The following is an 8,434-nucleotide window of genomic DNA, read 5'->3' on the forward strand; positions in this document are numbered from 1 at the left end:
GTGGGGCTGGAGAATCAGAAGATCTCTTTGGACATGTGAAGTCTACGGAGCCTATTAGACATCCAGGTGATGTTGAGTAGGAAGCTGGATATACAGCTCTAGAGCTCTTACTAAAATTCTTAATTTTTGCAATTTCTTTTTCTACAGATTTTCTATACTCAGATACTTTAACATGAGGAAAGTAAACAGGAATAATGGTGAGAAAGAGTCTCTGCACTATCACATCAGTAATCAAAACAATACTAGCCATAAGATCTAGATAAAATCAAACTCAGGATCAAAGCAAACACTGAGTCATGAGGTCCATTGTTTCAGCAGAAAGGAAGCACATTCTCCACATGGAAACTTGAGAGGTTAATACCCTAGAAATCTGTAAATACCAAACTGGTCAAGTAAAAGAAAATAGGAAAAGGGATTACCTTAATTTGGATAAATTAACTTGGTGGGAAATACTCTTATCAGAGATGAATATTTTCTGCAAGGCTTAAGGATTTGGAACACTAATTAAAAGTTACAAAATACATAGATTTCAAACGTATTTGTTATTTTGCTTATGTTGATGTATAAAGCTGATGTCAGTTTCTAGTTATTTTATTAATATAAAATATTACTCATAAGATATCTCACATCAATAAGACCTGATCTCTAAAAGGTCAATTGTGTGTGTGATTTATAGGCACAGGCTGAGCCCAGTGCACAATGTCTAAGTTAAGAGAGAATATTCTTTGATTAGTCATATTGTTTTAGCAGTTGAAATAAAATATAAGGAAATATTAACATGACAATAGCAGGCCAAATAGATCTATTTTTATATTTATAGCTGAAACACTGCTCCATAAGATTATATTTGAAATAATTTGTCAATACTTATTTAAAAATTTCAAATAATCCTCCATGCCCTAACACTCCCTCTTCATCAAGAAGCTTCACAATTAGGAGGAACGGAATGTCTGGCAAACTTAATGCATTGTATTAAAGTCTATAAAAAACAAAACAAAAAAGGGACCGGGCATGGTGGCTCACACTTTAATCCCAGCACTTTGGGAGGACAAGGCGGGCAGATCACGAGGTCAAAAGTTCGAAACCAGCCTGGCCAACACAGTGAAACACCATCTCTACTAAAAATACAAAAATTAGCTGGGTGTGGTGGCGTGCACCTGTAATCCCAGCAACTCGGGAGACTGAGGCAGGAGAATCGCTTGAACCCGGGAGGCAGAAGTTGCAGTGAGCCGAGATCCAAGATCGCGCCACTGCACTCCAGCCTGGGTGACAGAGCTAGACTCTGTCTCAAAAAAAACACAAAAAACAGAAAACAAAAAACAAAAAAACAAAACAAACAAAAACAGGGCCGGGATTGGTGGCTCAGGCCTGTAATCCCAGCACTTTGGGAGGCTGAGGCGGGTGGATCAAGACCAGACTGACCAACATGGAGAAACCCCGTCTCTACTAAAAATATAAAATTAGCCAATTATGGTGGCACATGCCTGTAATCCCAGCTGCTCAGGATACTAAGGCAGGAGAATCGTTTGAACCCGGGAGTCAGAGGTGGTGAGCGGCGATCGCACCATTGCACTCCAGCCTGGGCAACAAGAGTGAAACTCCACCTTAAAAAAAAAAAAAAAAAAAAAAAAAAAAGCAGGCAATTTTTGGCCACCTACATGCATATAGTCAAAAATAATTACCTTAAATGGAGGGAGAAATTTATTTCTAAGTATTTAAAATAAGCTTAACTTTAAGAGTTGAGATTAAAAGTAACGAATTCAAAAATTAATTTCGTTGCCTTTAAATAAGGATTATACACTCATGTGACTTTCTCACAAGTACAGAAATTGTGTGTGTGTGTGTGTGTGTGTTCATAATCCCTTGAAAATTTCTTTCATGTAAGAAACACACACACACACACACACACACATACACACAGTATTTCCAGAATTCCAGATTTTAAAAATGCAGTATTTCAGATTAAAACCCAGTCTTGAAACGTACGTGTGCATATTCCGGCAAATTTCCCGTATGTATTTTGTATGTACATATGTTTTTGAATATCTATAATATATAAGACAGGAATGAATGAGGCTGGAAGCTGGGGTGATGGTAGGGAGAGTGTGCCTCTCACAGAACCTTAGGCTGTACTTATTTCTCTTCTACAATGTTTTCACTTTCCTTTCCACATTAGGCCATATGGGTTAGGGTGTTAGCACTAACTTGCAACAATATATCTCATAAATAACAATACACTCAGTCTTTGGACTCTTGGCTTCTCCAAGAAATAGATTATATTTCTATATTTTCCCAATGACTAAAGAAAATAAGGATTTTTCTAGATACAGTTCACCACTGTTCAAATCTCTTATATGAGAACTTTCTAGGTAGTCTTTAGGTTCTTTTCCAAGTCTCTGTGACACCAACTACTTTTGAAGAGTGCTAAAATGTTACTTTGCTATTGTTTTACCAGGCAAAAAATAAAGTTAAAAAATCATATTTGCCATTAATTTATCTTTACTTAACACTAGAAAATGAGCCAAAATGTAATTCATAATGAGAATTTCAGCTAAAGCAGAATGATTGTACTTAGTATAAAACTAAGGTGACAAAAATTTGGTATCATTTTCCTCATACAAGTAATTACTTGTTTCAATCATTGATTTACACAAATAACTTACAAATATATTTCATTAAGAAGATATCAAATTATACCAAAGTATACTGAGTAAAAATCAATTTTGGATTTAAGGACGTTCAGAGCACATGCTATTATCTCCTCTGCCTGCACCAAATCCATGTAAATAAGAGCAAATATAAAAGGCATAAAAGTGGAATATGATTGAATGTCATATTGAATGAATGAAAGGATACGTAGCAACATTGAAAAAACAGAAGAAGAATGGCATGTGCGATTTTTTTTTTAACACAAATGTGGTTTTTCTACACTAACAACCAATTCTCAGAAACCAACTGGTTGTCCAACAATTCAATTTAATCCTGATGTTAATTACCTGAAGTTAGCACAGATCCTGCAGGTTAAGGCTCATTCACTTTAGACACTTAAACTGCAAATGGTGCCCCAGGTACTCACTTCTACCAAGCCAACTACCAATTTGAGCATACCAACCCTCTTCTTAGGTGTCATGATTCACTAGAATAACTTGGAGAATTCAGGAAAATACTTGGCTTACGTTTACTGGTTTATTAAAAAGGATATAATTCACAAATAGCCAACTGGAAAAGATGCATAGGGCAAGGCATGGGAAGGGCGACGGCATAGTTTCCATACCCTTCAGGGGTATATCAACCCACCCAGCACTTCAGTGTGTTCGCCAACACAGAAACTCAGGGAATCTTGGTCGAGTTTCTTTATAAACCGATCTCCAGTCCCATCCCACTTCCTGGAGGTCAGGGAATGGGGCTGAAAGTTCCCATCCTCCAATCATGTTTTTAGTATTTCTGGTGACCAGTTCTTATCCTGAAGCCATAGCAGGCTCCACCCTGACTCACCTCACTAGCATAAGTTCATGTGTGGTGGAGTAACAAAAGGCGTCCTATCACTCAGGACATTCCAATGGCTTTAGTACTTCTGTGCCAGGAACTGAGGACAAAGATCAAATATAGTTTATTTTATTCTATTTATTTATTTATTTTAAGACAGAGTCTTGCTCTGGTGCCCAAGAGGAGTGCACTGGCATGATCTCTGCTCACTGCAGCTTCCACCTCATGGGTTCAAGTGATTCTCCTGCCTCAGCCTCCCAGGTAGCTGGGATTACAGGTACCTGCCTCCATGCCTGGCTCCATGTTGGCCAGGTTGGTTTCAAACTCCTGACCTCAAATGATCCACCCACTTCAGCCTCCCAAAGTGCTGAGATTACAGGCATGAACCACCATGCCTGGCCAGATATATTTTTATTATCTCACAAATGGCTATATGATATTTATGAAACATACCTAAAATAAAATAGCATTGAAAATAATGGTTAAATATATATCAGGAAAATGCTAATAAAATGAAAACAATTGTGGCATTAATGAATATTAATGAGTATCAGATAAGATAGACTTTAAAGTAAAAAGCTCAAAGAGATATTTACTATTAATATAAAAGACAGTCCACCAAGAGATAGACTCAGAGGTCCACCAAGAGGGTAGATCTCAGAGACTTTAAATGCCCGGCAACACAGTCTAAAAATACATAAAGCAAAAGCTAAGAAAATGATATATCTACCATAATTCAGTTAGCCTTTAATATACCTTTCTCAGAAATCAACAGAAAAAAATAGACAATCATAAAATACAGAGGATTTGAGTAACACAATAAAAAATTTATCTATATAGATGTATACCTCAGCCCAGGTAAAATAGATAGCATTTTAAAACACACATGGAATATTCACAGGTATTGTCCATTACTCAGATACAGAGAAAGTCTTAGTAAATTTTTTAAAAATTAATATGATGCAGCTCATGTTCACCTAGCATAATACAATGTTATTTCTAAAATAAAGTAAATATTTATACCTGAGAAATTTTCAAAACTTTTATTGCATCATTGGTTTGTAAAAAACAAAATTAGAAAGCAACACAATAAACAAATAAATAAATGGCGCCCCTATTCAAAATCTATGTTTGAAAACTAAAGTAAAAAGTAGAAATCTGCCTTAACATCAATCAATCCCCATTCTCTGTTTCTCAGGTAACTACTATTACTGTTATAGTATCTGTCATTCCAGGTTTATTCCCTATACGCTTACATGTTTTGATTGATTGATTGATAGGTAGATTACAGACAGAATCTAGAACCATAGCTCATTGCTTTGTGACTATGGTGTAGATACAGTCATACTACAGATTAGTTTGTGCCATATATATTATTCTACAGCTCTCTTTACACTTAGCAGTTCTCTCTATGTCAGGATGCCATTATCTCATAGTTTTTAAATGTTGAATAACATAGTATGCTTGGACTATGTTTAATTTAGCCACGACCCCATTGATGAAAATTTAGGTTGTGAAAAAAATGGTTCAGTTTTACAATCTTTTATGCATCCATTAAAAGGTCTTAAAATGTCTCTCCAAGAGATATCTGAGCAGTTTCCCAGTCTAAAAATCTGAAAATTAAATTGCTAGGTTGAAGTGTATATGCATTTTTAATTCACATAGATGAATTACCAAAACGTCTTTCAAAATGACTCTCCTAGTTTACACATCCAACCAAGTATACAAAAGTACTGAGTATTATCAGCCTTTTAAATGTTTTTGTCAAATTGAACTTTGTTTTAAATTACAGCTTTAAATTACACATGACTGAGCATATTTTATTAGTTCATTAGCCATTTTCATTTTTTCTTCTATGAATTGCCTATTTCTAACTTTTTTCCCATTTTTTTGTTTGGTTATCTTTTTATTAATTTATAACAGTTCTTCACATATTCTGGATATTAAATCGTTGTATTATACATTACTATATTTTCTTTCAACTTTGTCTTGCTTTTAATTTTGGTATCTTTATACTAGTGTTTTTTAAATTTTGATATTAAAAGTTACAGAATTTAAAAAGATTTTGCAAAGCCTTCACTAATATTCCCAAACACTTTCTCAGCAGTCAGTAAAACAATCAAAATAAGTTTGCTCATGTTTTAAGAGAACAAAATCACGTGTTTTCTAAAAGATATGAAGACATTTAAATTGTTTTAATTTTAATAACTATAGTTGAATTTGTATATGTTAATTCAAAAATGTTTCGAGATAAGAAGGCATCATTAATATCTTGAAAAGACAGGGACAGTTACTTGACATTTGGAAAAAATTCTGTTTAGATCCTCACCTTATACTATATACAAAAACAAAATCAGATAATTAAGAAATTTAAAAAGGTACCAAACCATAAAAAAATATACAAGATAGGTGAATATCTGATCTTTGAATAGGGTAGGATTTTCTGAGATTAAAAACTCTGGAACAAATTATTATTTTTAATTTTTTTTCATTTTAATGTTTTTGGAGTACAGGTGGTTTTTGGTTACTTGGGTAAGTTCTTGAGTGGTATTTCTGAGATTTTAGTGCACCTGTCACCCAAGCAGTCTGCACTGTACCCAATATATAGTCTTTTATCCCTCACCCTCCTCCCAGCTTTCCTCCCTAAGTTCCCCAAGTCCATTATATCACTCTTATGCCTTTTGATCCTCGTAACTTATCTCCCACTTACAAGTAAGAACATATATTTGATTTTTCCATTCCTGAGTTACTCCACTTAGAAAAATGACCTCCAGCTCCATCCAAGTTGCTACAAAGACATTGTTTCATTCCTTTTTATGGCTGAGTAGTATACCATGGTGTAGATATAATACATTTTCTTAATCCACTCATTGGTTAATGGGTACTTAGATTGGTTCCATATCTTTGCAATTGTGAATTGTGCTGCTATAAACATGTGTGTGCCTATGTCTTTTTCACATAATGACTTCTTTTCCTTTGGGTAGATACCCAGTAGGCGAATTGCTGGAGCAAATGGTAGTTCTACTTTTAGTTCCTTAAGGAATCCCCAAACTGTTTTCCATGGTGATTGTACTAATTTACATTCCCACCAGCAGTGTAGAAGTGTTCCCTTCTCACCACATCAATGACAATGTCTATTGGTTTTTGACTGCTTAATTATGGCCATTCTTGCAGGAGTCAGGTGGTATTTCATTGTGATTTTAATTTACATTTCCCTGATGGTTAGTGATATTAAGCATTTTTTCATGTTTTTTGGCTATGTGTATATCTTCTTTTGAGAAATGTCTTGTATCCTTTGCCCACTTTTTGACGGGTTTATTTATTTTTTCTTGCTGAAAGGAACAATTTTTTAAAAAAGACATTGATTTGACTTCTAAATGAGTCAAAAACGAAATTTTTATTTTACTTTATTTGAGTCTAAATGATTCTAAAAACTAAACATTTTAATAAATGTGATACACAAGACTCACATTTTAGCTTTAAAAAATTCCCATGGAAACTTATGAGAAAATACCAAGATACCCAAGGGATAACTGAGTAAAGCACTTATACAACTCATAAAAGAAGAAACACAGATAATGAAAGATTTCAAATTTGCAGTCATCAAAGAAATCAAATTAAAACTGCATAAAATATTTAGCAAAAAAAAAAATTCAGCAATTGGATTTAGTTTAAAAATGAGCCAATTCTGCTGAGAATAAAAATTAGAGTTAAGGTTAAGCTTAAAAGAATATGCCCCTTCTCTTCTAATATAACTGGCATGTATCAAAAATATTAAAATGCTCAGACTTCAGCATTTGGCCTGGGAGTTTTTATTCTAATAATAAATTCTAAGGAGAGAATCCAAAATGCAGATAAAAATATAAGCCCAAAGATTTTTTTAATAACATTAATAAAAGCTAAAAAAGGCAAAAAGAAATAACCTAATGATTCAATATTATAACTTCATGCTATAAGTATTTATTGCTCACCTACAATGTGCCAGGCCTGCTAAAGGGTTAGAGAGTTAGTGCACAATAAGACAGATAAGGAGCTCATGATCCAGAGGGGCCAGAGTAAACAGTAAATGAATGGCTATCTCCTAGAGCTTCCCAGTGGCCTGCCTCTGCAGATCTGGGGCAAAGTCCTACAGACAGAGGAAATGGCAGTGCAAAGGTCCTGAGCTCCAGGAAGGAACTGGATTTTCAAGACTTTGCAAAGAAAAAAAGAAGAAGAAGAAAAAGAAGACAGGCATAAAAGCCCATATTGCTGAGCTGCCGGACATAGTATTAAGGCAATTCCACAATAAGAAAATAATTAAACAACACATGCATGCTGTAAAACGCTGCTTAGTATAAGTGATATAAATTTGCATAAGTGTTTGGTAATATGAGAAATGCTTGTAATATCATGTCATATAAAAAAGCAGGAACAAAACTTTATGTATTATACTGTCACGGCTATGGAAAAATTGCACAGAAGACTCACTGGAAAGAAAACTGCAGTGTTAAGAATAATTGTTCCTAAGAGAGCAGAGCAGGACTTTTTTCTCTCTTTTTTGACAGTATTTTATTATTTTCAAATTCTCTATAAAGAGAACATATTAATTTAATAAGCCAGGAATGTCTAAAACTGGGGAATAAAGAAAACATACCCAGTGAATATTTCACTCAACTTACCAAAAAATCAACTTAAAGCTACACATCTCAGCATTCCTTCACGTAGGCTGCAGAGATTTTTCATTACCTTGTGCTAGCAGGGCATGGTTTTAATGCTTCTAATGCATGCCTTTTATTTGACTGTCCTGTTGATACATTTTACTGAAGTCACATTTACAGAAGCCCCTGAACAAGACACTTAAGCTGCCTTCACACCACTGTCTCTTCTGTCACTTTCAGCCATCCCATTTCCACCCCCACTAAATTTAATACGCTGAAATATGAGAGAATTTGAGTGCTAGCTTTGCTCA

This window comes from Papio anubis, chromosome 6 (genome assembly GCF_008728515.1).
Source record: "Papio anubis isolate 15944 chromosome 6, Panubis1.0, whole genome shotgun sequence".
Lineage (NCBI taxonomy): Eukaryota > Metazoa > Chordata > Mammalia > Primates > Cercopithecidae > Papio > Papio anubis.